Source organism: Coregonus clupeaformis, unplaced genomic scaffold (genome assembly GCF_020615455.1).
Source record: "Coregonus clupeaformis isolate EN_2021a unplaced genomic scaffold, ASM2061545v1 scaf0132, whole genome shotgun sequence".
Lineage (NCBI taxonomy): Eukaryota > Metazoa > Chordata > Actinopteri > Salmoniformes > Salmonidae > Coregonus > Coregonus clupeaformis.
The window spans coordinates 323573-343432 of record NW_025533587.1 but is presented as its reverse complement, the minus strand read 5'-3'; the positions used below and the strand labels follow the sequence as shown (position 1 = coordinate 343432).

The following is a 19860-nucleotide window of genomic DNA, read 5'->3' as shown; positions in this document are numbered from 1 at the left end:
TTGTACCTGTTTCCTCCAGCATCTTCACAAGGTCCTTTGCTGTTGTTCTGGGATTGATTTGCACTTTTTGCACCAAAGTATGTTCATCTCTAGGAGACAGAACGCGTCTCCTTCCTGAGCGGTATGACGGCTGCGTGGTCCCTTGGTGTTTATACTTGCATACTATTGTTTTTACAGATGAACGTGGTACCTTCAGGCATTTGGAAATTGCTCCCAAGGATGAACCAGACTTGTGGATGTCTATAATCTTTTTCTGAGGTTTTGGCTGATTTCTTTTGATTTTCCCATGATGTCAAGCAAAGAGGCACTGAGTTTGAAGGTAGGCCTTGAAATACATCCACAGGTACACCTCCAATTGACTCAAATGATGTCAATTAGCCTATCAGAAGCTTCTAAAGCCATGACATCATTTTCTGGAATTTTCCAAGCTGTTTAAAGGCACAGTCAACTTAGTGTATGTAAACTTCAGACCCACTGGAATTGTGATACAGTGAATTATAAGTGAAATAATCTGTCTGTATACAATTGTTGAAAAAATGACTTGTCATGCACAAAGTAGATGTCCTAACCGACTTGCCAAAACTATAGTTTGTTAACAAGAAATGTGTGGAGTGGTTGAAAAATGAGTTTTAATGACTCCAACCTAAGTGTATGTAAACTTCCGACTCCAACTGTAGCTAAGGCCACACGGATGATTATGTTTGCCCATCATAGCTAAGGCTTCAGGATGATTATGTTTGCCCATCATAGCTAAGGCCACAAGGATGATTGTTTGCCCATCATAGCTAAGGCAACAAGGATGATTGTTTGCCCATCATAGCTAAGGCTACAGGATGAATATGTTTGCCCATCATATCTAAGGCCACGTGAATGATTATGTTTGCCCATCATAGCTAAGGCCATGTGGATGATTATGTTTGCCCATCATAGCTAAGGCCACAAGGATGATTATGTTTGCCATTCATAGCTAAGGCTACAGGATGATTATGTTTGCCCATCATAGCTAAGGCCACTAGGATGATTATGTTTGCCCATCATAGCTAAGGCCACAAGGATGATTATGTTTGCCCATCATAGCTAAGGCCACAGGATGATTATGTTTGCCCATCATAGCAAAGGCCACAAGGATGCTTATGTTTGCCCATCATAGCTAAGGCCACAAGGATGAATATCAAATCAAATCAAATCAAATTGTATTGGTCACATGCGCCGAATACAACAGGTGCAGACATCACAGTGAAATGCTTACTTACAGCCCTTATCCAACAGTGCATTTATTTTTAACAAAAAAAGTAAAAATAAAACAACAACAAAAAAAGTGTTGAGAAAAAAAAGAGCAGAAGTAAAATAAAATAACAGTAGGGAGGCTATATATACAGGCGGGTAACCGTTGCAGAGTCAATGTGCGGGGGCACCGGCTAGTTGAGGTAGTTGAGGTAATATGTACATGTGGGTAGAGTTAAAGTGACTATGCATAAATAATTAACAGAGTAGCAGCAGCGTAAAAAGGATGGGGTGGGGGGGCAGTGCAAATAGTCCGGGTAGCCATGATTAGCTGTTCAGGAGTCTTATGGCTTGGGGGTAGAAGCTGTTGAGAAGTCTTTTGGACCTAGACTTGGCACTCCGGTACCGCTTGGCGTGCGGTAGCAGAGAGAACAGTCTATGACTAGGGTGGCTGGAGTCTTTGACAATGTTGAGGGCCTTCCTCTGACACTGCCTGGTATTGAGGTCCTGGATGGCAGGAAGCTTGGCCCCAGTGATGTACTGGGCCGTACGCACTACCCTCTGTAGTGCCTTGCGGTCGGAGGCCAAGCAGTTGCCATACCAGGCGGTGATGCAACCAGTCAGGATGCTCTCGATGGTGCAGCTGTAGAATTTTTTGAGGATCTGAGGACCCATGCCAAATCTTTTCAGTCTCCTGAGGGGGAATAGGCTTTGTCGTGCCCTCTTCACGACTGTCTTGGTGTGTTTGGACCATGATAGTTCGTTGGTGATGTGGACACCAAGGAACTTGAAGCTCTCAACCTGTTCCACTACAGCCCCGTCGATGAGAATGGGGGCGTGCTCAGTCCTATTTTTTTTCCTGTAGTCCACAATCATCTCCTTTGTCTTGGTCACGTTGAGGGAGAGGTTGTTGTCCTGGCACCACACGGCCAGGTCTCTGACCTCCTCCCTATAGGCTGTCTCATCGTTGTCGGTGATCAGGCCTACCACTGTTGTGTCGTCGGCAAACTTAATGATGGTGTTGGAGTCGTGCCTGGCCATGCAGTCATGGGTGAACAGAGAGTACAGGAGGGGACTGAGCACGCACCCCTGAGGGGCCCCCGTGTTGAGGATCAGTGTGGCAGATGTGTTGTTACCTACCCTTACCACCTGGGGCGGCCCGTCAGGAAGTCCAGGATCCAGTTGCAGAGGGAGGTGTTTAGTCCCAGGATCCTTAGCTTAGTGATGAGCTTAGAGGGCACTATGGTGTTGAATGCTGAGCTGTAGTCAATGAATAGCATTCTCACGTAGGTGTTCCTCTTGTCCAGGTGGGAAAGGGCAGTGTGGAGTGCAATAGAGATTGCATCATCTGTGGATCTGTTGAGGCGGTATGCAAATTGGAGTGGGTCTAGGGTTTCTGGGATAATGCTGTTGATGTGAGCCATGACCAGCCTTTCAAAGCACTTCATGGCTACAGACGTCAGTGCTACGGGTCGGTAGTCATTTAGGCAGGTTATCTTAGAGTCCTTGGGCACGGGGACTATGGTGGTCTGCTTGAAACATGTTGGTATTACAGACTCAGTCAGGGACATGTTGAAAATGTCAGTGAAGTCACTTGCCAGTTGGTCAGCACATGCTCGGAGTACATGTCCTGGTAATCCGTCTGGCCCTGCAGCCTTGTGAATGTTGACCTGCTTAAAAGTCTTACTCACATCGGCTACGGAGAGCGTGATCACATAGTCATCCGGAACAGCTGGTGCTCTCATGCATGCTTCAGTGTTGCTTGCCTCGAAGCGAGCATAGAAGTGGTTTAGCTCGTCTGGTAGGCTTGTGTCACTGGGCAGCTCACGGCTGTGCTTCCCTTTGTAGTCTGTAATAGTTTTCAAGCCCTGCCACATCCGACGAGCGTCAGAGCCAGTGTAGTACGATTCTATCTTAGCCCTGTATTGACTCTTTGCCTGTTTGATGGTTCGTCGGAGGGCATAGCGGGATTTCTTATAAGCGTCCGGGTTAGAGTCCCGTTCCTTGAAAGCGGCAGCTCTACCCTTTAGCTCAGTGCGGATGTTTCCTGTAATCCATGGCTTCTGGTTGGGGTATGTACGTATGGTCACTGTGGGGACGACATCATCGATGCACTTATTGATGAAGCCAGTGACTGATGTGGTGTACTCCTCAATGCTGTCTGAAGAATCCCGGAACATGTTCCAGTCTGTGCTAGCAAAACAGTCCTGTAGCTTAGCATCTGCGTCATCTGACCACTTTTTTATTAACCGAGTCACTGGTGGTTCCTGCTTTAGTTTTTGCTTATAAGCAGGAATCAGGAGGATAGAGTTATGGTCAGATTTGCCAAATGGAGGGCGAGGGAGAGCTTTGTATGCGTCTCTGTGTGTGGAGTAAAGGTGGTCTAGAGTTTTTTTTCCTCTGGTTGCACATTTAACATGCTGGTAGAAATTAGGTAGAACGGATTTAAGTTTCCCTGCATTAAAGTCCCCGGCCACTAGGAGCGCTGCATCTGGATGAGCGTTTTCCTGTTGATTTATGGCCTTGTACAACTCATTCAGTGCAATCTTAATGCCAGCATTGGTTTGTGGTGGTAAATAGACAGCTATGAAAAATATAGATGAAAACTCTCTTGGTAAATAGTGTGGTCTACAGCTTATCATAAGATACTCTACCTCAGGCGAGCAAAACCTCGAGACTTCCTTAGTATTTGATTTTGTGCACCAGCTGTTGTTTACAAATATACACAGACCGCCACCCCTTGTCTTACCGGAGTCAGCCGTTCTATCCTTTTTATTTTCAAATGATTGAACGTTGGCTAATAGGATTGATGGAAGAGGCAGTTTACTCGCTCGCCGTCGGATCCTTACAAGGCACCCCGATCTACGTCCACGATATCTCAGTCTCTTCCTCACGCGAATGACGGGGATTTGGGCCTTGTCGGGTGTCTGTATGATATCCTTCGCGGCCGCCTCGTTGAAGAAAAAATCTTCGTCCAATACGAGGTGAGTAATCGCTGTCCTGATATCCAGAAGCTCTTTTTGGTTATAAGAGACGATGGCAGAAACATTATGTACAAAATAAATTACAAATAATGCGGAAAAACACACATAATAGTACAATTGGTTAGAGGGCTGTAAAACGGCAGCCATCTTCTCCGGCGCTGTTATCATCATCAATATATGTTTGCCCATCATAGCTAAGGCTACAGGATGATTATGTTTGCCCATCATAGCTAAGGCCACAAGGATGATTATGTTTGCCCATCATAGCTAAGGCTACAGGATGATTATGTTTGCCCATCATAGCTAAGGCCACAAGGATGATTATGTTTGCCCATCATATCTAAGGCCACGTGAATGATTATGTTTGCCCATCATAGCTAAGGCCACAAGGATGATTATGTTTGCCCATCATAGCTAAGGCCATAGGGACATTTGTGTTATCCATCATAGCTAAGGCCACAGGGTCATTCCGTGACAGCTGTTAATTTCTCCTCAGGTGGATGGATGTTGTTTTTCTGTCTGTCTCACTCTGGTGGTGTATTTTTTTAAAGACCTTAGTAGGGATAATGACGCTGTAGCATGCTGTAGTGATGAAGACCACGTGTAAAAATAATATTACCTAAAGATAGAGTAGATCACACCAGAGTATCGACACACTGGTCAATCACTGAGCAACAGACATTGTGTTACAGTTATTCTCATCCCCTCTCCACCCCTGACTGTAGAGTGGGAACAGATGTGTTGTTCTCTGCCAGAAGCTGGATAAGGACCATTGGCAGAGTTCATCTCAGCCTATGCTACCCTCCAGTCCCTCGACTTCTTGGCGCTGACGGAAACATGGATTACCACTGAAAACACTCCTACTCCTGCTGCTCTCTCCTCGTCTGACCATGTGTTCTCGCATACCCCGAGTGCATCTGGTCAGCGGGGTGGTGGCACAGGAATCCTCATCTCTCCCAAGTGGACATTCTCAATTTTCCCCCTGACCCATCTGTCTATCTCCTCATTTGAATTCCATGCTGTCACAGTCACTAGCCCATTTAAGCTTCATATCCTTGTCATCTATCGCCCTCCAGGTTCCCTTGGAGAGTTTATCAATGAGCTTGACGCCTTGATAAGTTCCTTTCCTGAGGATGGCTCACCCCTCACAGTTCTGGGGGATTTCAACCTCCCTACGTCTACATTTGACTCATTTCTCTCTGCCTCCTTCTTTCCACTCCTCTCCTCTTTTGACCTCACCCTCTCACCGTCCCCCCCTACTCACAAGGCAGGCAATACGCTTGACCTCATCTTCACTAGATGCTGTTCTTCTACTAACCTCACTGCAACTCCCCTCCAAGTCTCCGACCACTACTTTGTATCCTTTTCTCTCTCCCTCTCCTCCAACACTACTCACTCTGCCCCTACACAGATGGTAATGCACCGTCGCAACCTTCGCTCTCTCTCTCCCGCTACTCTCTCCTCTTCCATCCTATCATCTCTTCCCTCTGCTCAATCCTTCTCCCTCCAATCTCCTGATTCTGCCTCCTCAACCCTCCTCTCCTCCCTTTCTGCATCCTTTGACTCTCTATGTCCCCTATCCTCCCGGCCGGCTCGGTCCTCCCCTCCAGCTCCGTGGCTTGATGACTCATTGCGAGCTCACAGAACAGGGCTCCGGGCAGCCGAGCGGTAATGGAAGAAAACTAGACTCCCTGCGGACCTGGCATCTTTTCACTCCCTCCTCTCTACATTCTCTTCATCTGTTTCTGCTGCTAAGGCCACTTTCTACCACTCTAAATTCCAAGCATCCGCCTCTAACCCTAGGAAGCTCTTTGCCACATTCTCCTCCCTGCTGAATCCCCCCCCCCCTCCTCCCTCTCTGTGGATGACTTCGTCAACCATTTTGAAAAGAAGGTTGACGACATCCGATCCTCGTTTGTTAAGTCAAATGACACTGCTGTTCCTGCTCACACTGCCCTACCCTATGCTTTGACTTCTTTCTCCCTCTCTCTCCAGATAAAATCTTGCGACTTGTGACGGCAGGCCGCCCAACAACCTGCCCGCTTGACCCTATCCCCTCCTCTCTTCTCCAGACCATCTCCGGTGACCTTCTCCCTTACCTCACCTCGCTGATCAACTCATCCTTGACCGCTGGCTATGTCCCTTCCGTCTTCAAGAGAGCGAGAGTTGCACCCCTTCTCAAAAAACCAACACTCGATCCCTCTGATGTCAACAACTACAGACCAGTATCCCTTCTTTCTTTTCTCTCCAAAACTATTGAGCGTGCCGTCTTTAGCCAACTCTCTTGCTATATCTCTCAGAATGACCTTCTTGATCCAAACCAGTCAGGTTTCGAGACTGGTCATTCAACTGAGACTGCTCTTCTCTGTGTTACGGAGGCTCTCCGCACTGCTAAAGCTAACTCTCTCTCCTCTGCTCTTGTCCTTCTAGACCTGTCTGCTGCCTTTGATACTGTGAACCATCAGATCCTCCTCTCCACCCTCTCCGAGCTGGGCATCTCCGGCGCGGCTCACTCTTGGATTGCGTCCTACCTGACCGGTCGCTCCTACCAAGTGGCGTGGCGAGAAGCTGTCTCCGCACCACGTGCTCTCACCACTGGTGTCCCCCAGGGCTCAGTTCTAGGCCCTCTCCTATTCTCGCTATACACCAAGTCACTTGGCACTGTCATATCCTCACATGGCCTCTCCTATCATTGCTACGCTGACGACACACAACTAATCTTCTCCTTTCCCCCTTCTGATAACCAGGTGGCGAATCGCATCTCTGCATGTCTGGCAGACATATCAGTATGGATGACGGATCACCACCTCAAGCTGAACCTCGGCAAGACGGAGCTGCTCTTCCTCCCGGGGAAGGACTGCCCGTTCCATGATCTCGCCATTACGGTTGACAACTCCGTTGTGTCCTCCTCCCAGAGTGCGAAGAGCCTTGGCGTGACCCTGGACAACAACCTGTCGTTCTCCGCTAACATCAAGGCGGTGACCCGATCCTGTAGGTTCATGCTCTACAACATTCGGAGAGTACGACCCTGCCTTACACAGGAAGCGGCACAGGTCCTAATCCAGGCACTTGTCATCTCCCCGTCTGGATTACTGCAACTCGCTGTTGGCTGGGCTCCCTGCCTGTGCCATTAAACCCCTACAACTCATCCAGAATGCCGCAGCCCGTCTGGTGTTCAACCTTCCCAAGTTCTCTCACGTCACCCCGCTCCTCCGCACACTCCACTGGCTTCCAGTTGAAGCTCGCATCTGCTACAAGACCATGGTGCTTGCCTACGGAGCTGTGAGGGGAACGGCACCTCCGTACCTTCAGGCTCTGATCAGTCCCTACACCCAAACGAGGGCACTGCGTTCATCCACCTCTGGCCTGCTGGCTCCCCTACCTCTGCGGAAGCATAGTTCCCGCTCAGCCCAGTCAAAATTGTTCGCTGCTCTGGCACCCCAATGGTGGAACAAGCTCCCTCACGACGCCAGGACAGCGGAGTCACTCACCCCCTTCCGGAGACATTTGAAACCCCACCTCTTTAAGGAATACCTGGGATAGGATAAAGTAATCATTCTACCCCCCCCACTTTACAAATAAAACATTGTAAAGTGGTTATCCCACTGGCTATAAGGTGAATGCACCTATTTGTAAGTCGCTCTGGATAAGAGCGTCTGCTAAATGACGTAAATGTAAATGTAAATTGTTAGATTCCAGTCAAGGCACACATCCAATGGATCAGATGTTAATAGTGTGTGCATGAAATCTCGTTCTATCACTGTAGTGTGTGTGTGTGTGTGTGTGTGTGCGGGCATAAACTGTCAGCTCCCATTTTGTTGTGATGCAGATTGTTGCAACACACATCTGCATGGTGATCATTTGTGTCTGTTGACCATGATGTTCAGTGACTCCCAACAGTCTGTTCTCTCAAACATGCCTTCAGAAGACTAAGCCCCCCCAAAAACTTCAATCAATCAAGTTTAAAAAGTTTTACACTTTAAATTCCAATAATGCATTGGCACTTATCTAACCAAGAGACATTGTGTTTGTAAAAAAAAAATCTGACTTTCAACAATCTAGCATGCATAAGATACAAAGGAATGCAGCATAGGCTACTAAGACACGGACAAAACAAGACACGTAGAAAGACACAGACAAAACAAGAAAGAAACATAAAACGAAACACAAGGAAATGCCTCTCCTGAGGGGATACGTAATTTCTACTCAGAGCCATGAGTAAGAGCGCTGAATGCTACTGTTCCCATTTCAACTCGAAATCCAAACATGAAATTCGCCAGACTTCCAGACTTTTAGCATGAGACAGGATTTTGGAAGGCTGGCCACGCGAGACTAGGGCTACAGAAGTCAGGGAATGCCATTTCAAATTTATCCAAAATGGCTGTTCATGCTGGTGTCACATTTCACATCGATTCCCTCTGTCTGTGCTTCAACACATACATCCGCTTCGACAGGCATGCATGGCCGTCTCCCAGGGGACAGCTGTTCTCTCCCGCCAGCTGCTTGAGAAGCCCTGCAGACGGTGAAGCAACCTGTCCGTTTTCACTGGGAGCTCAGAGATGTACCACTGTTGTTAGCAGGCTCACACCTCACCTCAGCATTGGACCTAGCCAGGCTTGTCTCATCTACCAATACTTTGACAGAGCCTCAAACAGACAGGGGGAATCAGTGTATCCCCATGCAGATTGTAAACGAACACCATGTAAGTGTACAACCTCAGTCCAGAGCTCCAAATGGATGCTTGATGGTTTTGAGCAGGTGTTCATTTGGCACCTTGCTGAACACAGAGTAGAAACTGCGGGAGACAGAGAAAAAATACAGAAAATGCTGTGAAATTCAAATCCTCCTCTGCCTCCTCCTCCCCCTGCCCCAGTAATGACACCCTGGGAAGAAAGAGAGTGAGGGAGAGAAGAGAGTAGAGAAATAAAACTGTCATCTGCTTCCTTCCTAAGGCTCTCATTTATTTGATAACCCCCTCCTCCTTCCATCTACGCTCCCTTATCTGAACTCCCCAATTCCCTCCCCATCAAACTTAGGGCTGTAAGAAACCCAAATCTCCAGTAATTTTGGCTGCCGATAAAGCAAGGCCAGAGAGGATGGAGGGATATAAATGATTTGATTAGATAACTGATCTATTCAGTTCTCTGAGAGGAATTTCATCCCTAATGAGATAAGGGCTTATGAATATTTATTGCGACGCCTGTAAGGTGATTAATGGAAATCACTGTGGGACGATGGCCGCTTTGTTTGGAGAACCTTTTCTCCTGGTGGTGGGTGAGCACTCAAACAAGGCCACACACCTGTTTTGTTTGGCAGGCAGTGACATCACAGGGTGGCGGCTTAGAATCAATTACCCAGAATTCCCCAGTGTGGATATTGGGTGAATAATGAAATCGCAGTTCTGAATTAGCGAGGATGAGTCTTGAGTCGTGTGCATGCATGAGAGAGCCTGCAGATTGTGCAGCCTGGACTATGCTGCTTGGGTGTTCATATCCGACCAAAACAAGGAGATTAAAAGATCTGGTAGACAGATTGGAGTCTAATTGGGACACTGTCCCTATCCTGTCCTTAGAACACAAAAAATGAGCCTCTAAGTTTTAATTAAAATATTATTTTTTTTTTTGGAAGGGAACAAAGAAAAAACTAAAGAGAGGATGAGCTTGGTGAGGTTTTGCTGAACTTGAAAGGACAAGAGATCATTCTGAATTGTTGTGCTACTGGAAGTTAATGAGGTTCAGAGATACAGAGTCAGTTTATTCCTCATAAGATACAAAACGTTCTATTCAACATCATTTCTCTTCTGGAGCACTCCATGTTCCTTGGAATTATCATGCAGTAATTAAATTGAATTATTTTGTACCAAATCTGGCGTGACGAGGCAAGAGGATGTTTTCCACTTGCGGTCAGGGACACAAGGGAAAGCTGTTGTATCACATTGCATTTGAGATGTTATCTTTGAATCGATAATGGTACCCAAAGAAGGGTTACTTTGACTCAAGGTCTCGAACAGAAAGGATTGGATTTGTTCTGTGGTCCTTGGAGCTCTCTCTTGAACCCATTGACTCTCTATACAAGGCGAGGCTGTAACATATTACCCTGCATACAGTATCAATTCACCAACACTCAAGTGGAGTGGAAAAACAGAAATTAGAATGGAATAGAACAGAGCGGGATAACCTTGCAGAAGCTTGTCAGAATATGAAAGATGGTGCCACTAAGTGCAATTAGAATGAAATACAGACACGCCAAGGTTATTTATTAGCCTTAATATCAAGCAAGCTATCTGGCTATTTATTAGAGCTAATTGAGCTGGGGTATGGAGGGAAATATGTTGAATGAGGTATTTTCATTCAGTAACACACGATGACACTCTTGGACTGATGGAAGATGGAGGTAGGTGTGGAGTAAGGTTGGGGATGGATGGTGTGATGGAGTTCAAGATTGTGGGAACTGAACTGAACTGATGGAGGTAGGGGATTATGCATTGGCATAGCTATGAATATGCCAACCCCTACTCACCACATGGTAGCACCCTTTTCCCCACTGTGTGTGGATGGTTTTTGGCTTCAAGCGTCTGACAGTGTGGCACCTGGCAGCTGCTTTTGAGTATTTTGGATTTAGATGTTTTAGATACTTTCTCCCTAATGTCCTCTGTGTTTTTAGGCAGTTGTGGAGAAGGAGCCTGCCAAATGGCTGGCTTTAAGTGCTATTTATATTCAATCTGCAGGCACTGTTTCAGGGGATGAGGTGGAGATGGGGATACTGTTACCTTGTCCAGCTTATCTGCTATTCCCTGATTTTGCCCTATCTCGCTTTTAGCTGAATAGTCCAGACTGAGAATGACAGTGAGACGAATAGGAGGCGGCATTTGATGGTAATACCTCCCCATCTTCTTCTCTCCTCTCCATCCTTTCCTCCCCTGTCATCTTCTCTGTGAGAGCTATAAGGACTCTATTACAGTAGTGAAGCTGATGCTAAAGGTCATGGTAATTAACACCCTCTCTCTTTCTCCCCCCCCCTCTTCCCCCCCTTCAAAGCCTTTCCAAGCCAATCATTAATCAAAAACTAGGCGTTCATGCTGTGATGGGGTACACCACAATGCTGTTATTAACAATGGTATTCATCATAATGCGATCTTTGTCTTTTCCTCAAGCTTTGTTTAGTAGTTCTGCCCACCCTGTTGTCTCTGCCAACCTGTCTCTACCCTACTGTTGGGTGAGGCTAGCATATGGCGTCCTGACAGGCATCACGCTCCTCTAGCTTGCTAGCGTACTGTACAGTAGCACTGAGTCTCTGTAAGCTGCTGTTCACGGCCTGCCTCCTGTCTCCTGCCTCTGCTGTCATCTGTTTGTCTAATTAAAACAGAGCTAGATGTGGAACAGATTAATGCAGACGAACTGACAGGACACACGAACAATATACATACACACACCCACATGTTGAGTGTGACAAGGTTGGTATTTGACAGCCAATTAATGCACAAGTACACACACACAGACACACGTTGTCATGCACATAGGCACAGGTGGGGTTACACACAGATGAGCATGCACACACACACCCACACACACTGCACACAATTCTTTGCCTCCCAAGCTGAGAGGTCGAAAGAGCATTTCAATATTTGTGAAAACTCCCCCTTCTCATCTATGCTAATTCGATATTAAGCATGAAATGCAGTGTGCCACAGAGAACTAGTGTTGCAGAGTTAGCATCTCAACAAGTCACTGTTTCTTACCAGCTAAGGGAACAAGAGGGAAAGACTGGTCATGAGAAGTAGAGTTGAGGAGAGAGGCAGTCAGGAATGTAAAAGAAGATGCTGCAATACAATCCAGTATCTTACGAAGTCCGCAAAGACTAGTTTGATTATAAACCAAAAACGAAGCCATTCACTTTCTAACATGCGAAAGTCGAAACTGGATAACTGCTTTCAAGCAGTCACAGTGAAACCTATGGACCCTCCCATTACGAGAGGAGCACAATATTTGTCCATTGTTCTCCCCCGACCCTGCCGACCTGAGAGGCAATATTTAAATGCCTTGAACCAATTTCATTGCTGATCTCCACAGTCTGAGGGCCCGCGACAGGCCAATTCGTTCCCAGCTGAGCGCCCTGCCCCTGGTGTCCGGGGCCTCTGACAGTGGGCTCACATCCAACACGTAATGTCCCTATTTAACAGGTCAAGAGCAAATTTAAATGGACATTAGGGAGAAGCCTAATCTAGCAATAACAAGCCGGTAATGCCATTATAAATATTCATAAGTGTCCTTGTGAATTGAGAAGTGCATCTGTACTATAACTGTGAGATGAGATCTCCTCCTCCGTTCCTTTGTTCAAAGGATGAGAAAAAGAAAGGCTTTTAAACCAGGGCTACCATGCAATGAGCCAGATATATATAGAGTAAAGTCTTCTGTGAGCACTGTTGAGCATTGTCATCACTAACTGGGAAAATTCCACATTCAGAAGTCAGATTCAAGACAAAAAAATAGGAAGATAGGAGGAAGTGTACAGAAAATAACAAAAACGAATATGTTTGGATTCTGACAGACAGACACAGGGAGATAGCTAAATGTCAATATGTTACAGAGGTCTGGGTTTAGGAGTGTTGGCAGATGGTGACATATGTTAGCCTAGGTTATCTTAAGTGTATTCACGGGAGCATGACGTTTGGACAGGAGTTGTCATCGTTCAGCCATGAGAGTAGAGAACTCCGCTCTATAGGCCTCAGACATGCACACATACAAGTGTGCACACACACACACACAATGCTTGCACACACACACACACATGCCAGGTACCTATCTGAAATGTATGCTCAGTTGCTTCTCTTTCCCGGTTCATCAAACTCTCTAACTGACGTATAGCACCTGTTTGAAAGTATTAGACTAAACTTGGGAATTGTATGAATACGTCTAGTAATGAATATATGCTGTTGTTTCTAGTGCTATTAATCATTACAGCCAATGCTATTCATAATACTCCATCCTGTCAAGCCTTTTCCCACACAAATGTTCTGTTAACCTGGCCCACCATCTGTAAATGGAATCTAATTCTGCCACAACATGGAAAATTAATTCATTGGAGTGTTTTCCTTGCACAAAAAATGGCAAAAATCAGAAGGAAATTGCATGCTTGGCATTGACAAATGCGCCTTTTTCTCGCCACGCTGGACTACAGTGAGATAATTAATTTGGAGCAGATGTTATGTTATCGAATAGCATATTTTAATCAGGGCCACATTTCTGCCTTTCCCTGGAGTAGCAATGTTCCTGTCTGCTTGGTCAGACCTGACTGGCTGGTTTAGGCTGACACTGATTAATGAGAGGGACTGTGACTCACCGCAGTATGTCCCAACCAACGCTGTCTCACAGACGACATACTACCAGCAAAGCTATGATGTCATCTATGAAGTCTAAGACCATGCAGAGTGGGATGAGAAAGAGATGGTTTGTCTAAATGTGGTAAAGAGGTAGAGAACAAGGTCTGAATCTGACTGAACATTTGGGTGTACATGTTTTTCCCTCTGAAATGCATTAGTAATAAGCATCTAAAAAATGTATGAAAGTATTTTTTCCTGCTTCTTGCACAGTGATTTTAGGATATTTTACTGCAATTAATTAGGAGCTTGAATATGGCATCAAATGGGACTTTTTGGGAAGCAAGAAGAAAGCTTCAATGTACTCAACCAAAAACATCCAGGAAGAAAATAATTCATTGAAGTTGAGAAGAAGAGAGGGTTGGATACTCAGAGCATCATGAGAGGTCCTCCCTCCCTCTCCCCCCTCCTCTCTCTCTCTCTCTCTCTCTCTCTCTCTCTCTCTCTCTCTCTCTCTCTCTCTCTCTCTCTCTCTCTCTCTCTCTCTCTCTCTCTCTCTCTCTCTCTCTCTCTCTCACTTCTCACTCTTCTCTCTACCATTGCAGAGGATAACTCTGAGATAATAGATCTGCTATTGTCTCCTATTAAATTAGTCAGAGAAGGGAAACAACATACTCTCTGAACAACTAATTGGTGGGTCTCTGTGGTGGGAGAACCCAGGGACCATGTCCTGTTATGTAACTAATGGGGATCAGTCATTGAGTGTCCTGTCATGGGCTCTGATATGCCCTTCCTCTGTGGAGACTGTTTTTGCACCAGCACACTATAAGGCCCTGGTGGAATACTTAAAAAATGCATTCCTTACTTTCTTGATGTAAAGACTGTTCTGTATGGGATAAGAGAGGTGAAAGCTTGGTTTATAACCTATTGCTTTCCCAATATTCTGAGCAGAGAGACGTAAATTAGATGGTACTTTTGAACCTCTATAATAAGGCTACATAACACTCTCATAAAAATGACATAACATGTGTAATAAACAGTCCTTACTGCTGGTGCAAGTGAATCACAACTTCACTGCAAATGTTTTTGGAGCTGACAAAAGATCTCAAGGATATCTCAGAGTGATAGAGCTTTCTTTGTGTGAACGTTTTCTTCAGAATCTTTTTTTTTGTATTACGAGTGGTCAAAATAATTTTTTTCTGAAAACACATTACAGCCAACAAAAGCTGACATTCGAAGCCAATCAATATGACAAAAATGCTGGTATGTCAATTATAGTCTCTGAGCTGAAATTGATCCAGTCAATTGTGTCTAAATCAACTTTGTGCGTATGGGTCTTTGAATGCTTCTCTCTAGCTTGTCTTAGTGTTATGGCAGTATGTCTTAGTGTTATGGCAGTATGTCTTAGTGTTATGGCAGTATGTCTTAGTGTTATGGCAGTATGTCTTAGTGTTATGGCAGCTTGTCTTAGTGTTATGGCCATGTCTGCCATTGTGCCAGAGGAATACAATCTAAGGCAACATGCATTGCTAAAGCATAAGTTTAGAATGTTGTTGTCCTCTGAAGTACCTTCCCAGAGTTTGAAGCCTTGACCACCTCTGCCAGGAAGAAAGCCCTATGGGCTTTTGGTGTGAAGCCCAATCCACTTTTCTGCTGATTCGTCAGTCTCCAAATGCAAGAGATCCCTCCTCCCTCTCCTGCCCTGAGAACGGCCTAGGAATCAGAACAAAAATTGGCAATCTGTGCCACTGTATTTATCTGAACACCGTAACCACCTTATCAGTGTGTATGTGTGTGTGTGTGTGTGTGTGTGTGTGTGTGTGTGTGTGTGTGTGTGTGTCCATGGAGTCGGAGTGTATTTGTCTGTGTCTGGCTGTTAAAGTGGCAAATTCACTTTCATGCTTTTCTTTCCAGTAGCATACAGTACAGTACCTACTACTATAAAGAACATGGACATCATCCTTTTTTGACTCACATTAGGCCCGTCACGCCCTGGCTCTAGGGACTCTTTTAAGTTGAGCCAGGGTGTGTAGAGTTTATGTTTTGTGCTCGTTGTGTCTAGTCTAGTTTTTGTATATCTATGTTGGCCAGAGTGGTTCTCAATCAGAGGCAACGAGTATCAGCTGTTGCTGGTTGTCTCTGATTGGGAACCATATTTTGTCAGGTGGTTTTCCCACAGTGTTTGTGGGATCTTGTTCCGTGTTGGTTTGTGTTTTGCACCTGTGGACGTCACGTATCGATTTGTTGTTTTGTTCGTGTATCATTTAATAAATAAGTATGTTCACCTTCCACGCTGCGCCTTGGTCCTCTATATCCGACGATCGTGACAGAAGATCCCACCAATACAGGACCAAGCAGCGTGCCCAGGCAGGAGAGGAGAAGCGGCGCCAACCGGGCAGTCGTCGGACAGGCGAGGGGCACCCCAATAAATTTTTAGGGGGGCACATGGCAGGGACGACGGGGCCACTGGAGGCAGATAAGGGGCGAGTTGGTGGACGAGGAGAGAAGGCCACCGGGTTACGGGAGCCATTGGTGTATAGAGGGGAAGGAAAATGTAGAGGCACGGCGAGAGGTACTGAAGTGTGTTGCCAGTCCGGTCCGGCCCGTTCCTGATCCCCGTGTAAGGCCAGTGGTGTGTGTTCCCAGTACGGTCCGGCCTGTTCCTGTCCATCGTGCCAAGCCTATGGTGCGCGGTCGCCAGCCCGGCCCGGCCTGTTCCTGCTCCCCGCACCAAGCCAATGGTGCGCGTCGCCAGCCCGGCCCGCCCGTTCCTGCTCCCCGCACCAAACCTGTGGTGCGCATCGCCAGCCCGGTCTGGCCTGTTCCTGCTCCCCGCACCAAGCTAGTGGTGCGCGTCGCCAGCCCGGCCCGGCCTGTTCCTGCTCCCCGCACCAAGCCAATGGTGCGCGTCGCCAGCCTGGTCCGGCCTGTTCCTGCTCCCCGCACCAAACCTGTGGTGCGCATCGCCAGCCCGTGCCCGTTTCACCGGTGCCTGGTCAGGTACCGGTCAGCTGCTCCACACCGGAGCCTGAGCAATCTCCACCGAAGTCCAGTCCAGCTCCAGCCAGTGGGGCTAGACCAGACCAGGGGCACTACGGGGGGGTCAGTAGAGGGTGGTGGTCAAGCCCGGAGCCGGAACCGCCTCCGAGGAGGAATGCCCACCCAGCCCTCCCCTGTTCGGTGATGTTTAGGCGCGGTCGCAGTCCGCGCCTTTAGGGGGTGGTACTGTCACGCCCTGGCTCTAGGGACTCTTTTAAGTTGAGCCAGGGTGTGTAGAGTTTATGTTTTGTGCTCGTTGTGTCTAGTCTAGTTTTTGTATATCTATGTTGGCCAGAGTGGTTCTCAATCAGAGGCAACGAGTGTCAGCTGTTGCTGGTTGTCTCTGATTGGGAACCATATTTAGTCAGGTGGTTTTCCCACAGTGTTTGTGGGATCTTGTTCCGTGTTGGTTTGTGTTTTGCACCTGTGGACGTCACGTATCGATTTGTTGTTTTGTTCGTGTATCATTTAATAAATAAGTATGTTCACCTTCCACGCTGCGCCTTGGTCCTCTATATCCGACGATCGTAACAAGGCCTTTGTTGTTTCATGTACTTTGATGCTGTTATCTGATGTAACAGGCATGGGGCCAAATACTATTTAAACAGGGTTGTGTGAATCATCTATTAATGCATTCACTTGATAACAAAAAAAAACATGACATTTTTATTTATCCTGGAGAGGTACAATTTCTCCATAACTCCATGAAATGGCTGCTCTATAACATTTGCAAATGTACTGTAATGTAATTTAGAGGCAGAGTGTCACGATCGTTATAAGCAACGGACCAAGGCGCAGCGTGATATGCGTACATCTTTTAATGAGTACTTAAACACGAACAACAAAACAACAAAACGATACGTGAAGTCCTAAGGTTAACAAACACAAACCTCTCCGGAACAAGATCCCACAAATGACAAGTGCAAAACAGGCTGCCTAAGTATGGTTCCCAATCAGAGACAACAAGCCACAGCTGCCTCTGATTGGGAACCACCCCGGCCAACATAGAAACACATGAACTAGAACATGAACATAGAACACTAAACATAGAAACTAACACCCTGGCTCAACATATAAGAGTCCCCAGAGCCAGGGCGTGACAGTACCCCCCCAAGGCGCGGACTGCGACCGCGCCACACAAACTCAAGAGGGTAGGGGCTGGGTGAGCATTCCGCCTCGGAGGCGGATCCGGTTCCGGGCGTGACCACCACTCTCTCGCTACCCCCCCCCCGTGGCGCCCCTGGTCTGGTCCCGCTGTAACAGGCACGGGCTGTGCCGGACTGACGACGCGCACCACTGGTTTGGTGCGGGGAGCAGGAACGGGCCGGACCGGGCTGACGACGCGCACCCCTGGCTTTGTGCGGGGAGCAGGAACAGGCCGGACCGGGCTGGCGACGCGCACCACTGGCTTGGTGCGGGGAGCAGGAACAGGCCGGACCGGGCTGGCGACGCGCACCACTGGCTTGGTACGGGGAGCAGGAACAGGCCGGGCCGGGCTGGCGACGCACACCACAGGCTTGGTGCGAGGGGAAGGAACAGGCCGGGCCGGGCTGGCGACGCGCATCACAGGCTTGGTGCGAGGGGCAGGAACAGGCCGGGCCGGGCTGGCGACACGCACCACTGGCTAGGTGCGAGGGTCAGGAACGGGTCGGGCCGGACTGGGAACACGCACCACTATCTTAGTGCGGGGAGCAGGAACGGGTTGGGCCATACTGGGAACACGCACCACTAACTTAGAGCGGGGAGCAGGAATGGGTTGGGCCGTACTGGGAACACGCACCACTAACTTAGTGCGGGGAGCAGGAACGGGTTGGGCCGGACTGGGAACACGCACCACTAACTTAGTGCGGGGAGCAGGAACGGGTTGGGCCGTACTGGGAACACGCACCACTAACTTAGTGCGGGGAGCAGGAACGGGCCTGACCGTACTGGGAACACACACCACTGGCCTTGTGCGGGAATCAGGAACGGGCCGGACCGGACTGGTGACACACACCACTTTCTTGGTGCAAGGAGCGGGACTGGGTTTCCTCATAAACCTCCGCTCCCTCTGCTGCCTACTCAGTTCCTCTCGCCGTGCTTCCACACTCTCCTTCTCCCTCCTGACCAATGCCCCCCGTAACCTGGTGGCCTCCTCTCCTAGTCCACAAACTCGCCCTGTAGCTGCCTCCAGCAGCCCCGTCGTCCATGCCGTGTGCCCCCCCCAAAAAAATTATTGGGGTTGCCTCTCGCCTGTCCGACGACGGCCCGGTTGGCGCCGCTTCTCCTCTCCTGCCTGGACATCCTCCCTCATCGCCCTCCGGTAGCGGACGGCTTCCTCCTCTGTGATCTTCCCCCAACCGAGGAGGACATCCACTAGCGTTACCTCCGGCGTTTGCTCCTGGACACGCTGCTTGGTCCTTATTTGGTGGGATCTTCTGTCACGATCGTTATAAGCAACAGACCAAGGCGCAGCGTGATATGCGTACATCTTTTAATGAGTACTTAAACACGAACAACAAAACAACACAACGATACGTGAAGTCCTAAGGTTAACAAACACAAACCTCTCCGGAACAAGATCCCACAAATGACAAGTGCAAAGCAGGCTGCCTAAGTATGTTTCCCAATCAGAGACAACAAGCCACAGCTGCCTCTGATTGGGAACCACCCCGGCCAACATAGAAACACATGAACTAGAACATGAACATAGAACACTAAACATAGAAACTAACACCCTGGCTCAACATATAAGAGTCCCCAGAGCCAGGGCGTGACACAGAGTTGACATCTGTGTTGATTCTCCAATAAGTTTTATCTGCCGCCACCTCCATCATAGTTAATCCGAAGATCCTGTGTTTTCTCTTTATTTGTGTTTCAGTGTAAAACTGTCATAATAATCACGTTCAAGTTAGACAGCAGATATTTCTAACCTACCGTCGCGGAGGCAGTGGCAGTAGCAGCAGGCGGAGATTCTAATGTGTTCATTAAATTGGAAAGCAAACAAATCGGTGCTGGAGTGGTTCCTGTCATTAATTGAGTAGTGCAGGCGGGGGCTGTGGCGGGCATTGCTAAGGTAATGATGTGTGGCGCGTTTGTCATTAAGCCAATAAATCCAGGCGTTACCGGTCATTAACCCTAATGGCAAAGTTGTGTGAAGCGGCACAAGTGTCTTGGGTTTATTTATGGCAGGCTACTTTGGTGTTTGCGGTGAACTTATCAATTTAGCACCGTAGCTAATGAACAGATTGGACCCAGTGCTCCCAACACACGCTCTCTTTCTTTCTTTCTTTCTTTCTTTCTTTCTTTCTTTCTTTC

The 19860-nt window shown here is 47.7% G+C and overlaps 1 protein-coding gene across 2 annotated transcripts in view; it reads left to right on the top strand.

Annotated features, from left to right (window-relative positions):
- LOC121557022 (spondin-1-like) overlaps positions 1–19860 on the top strand; it is a 157769-nt gene that overhangs the window by 100149 nt on the left and 37760 nt on the right. The gene's annotated exons all lie outside the window — the stretch shown is intronic.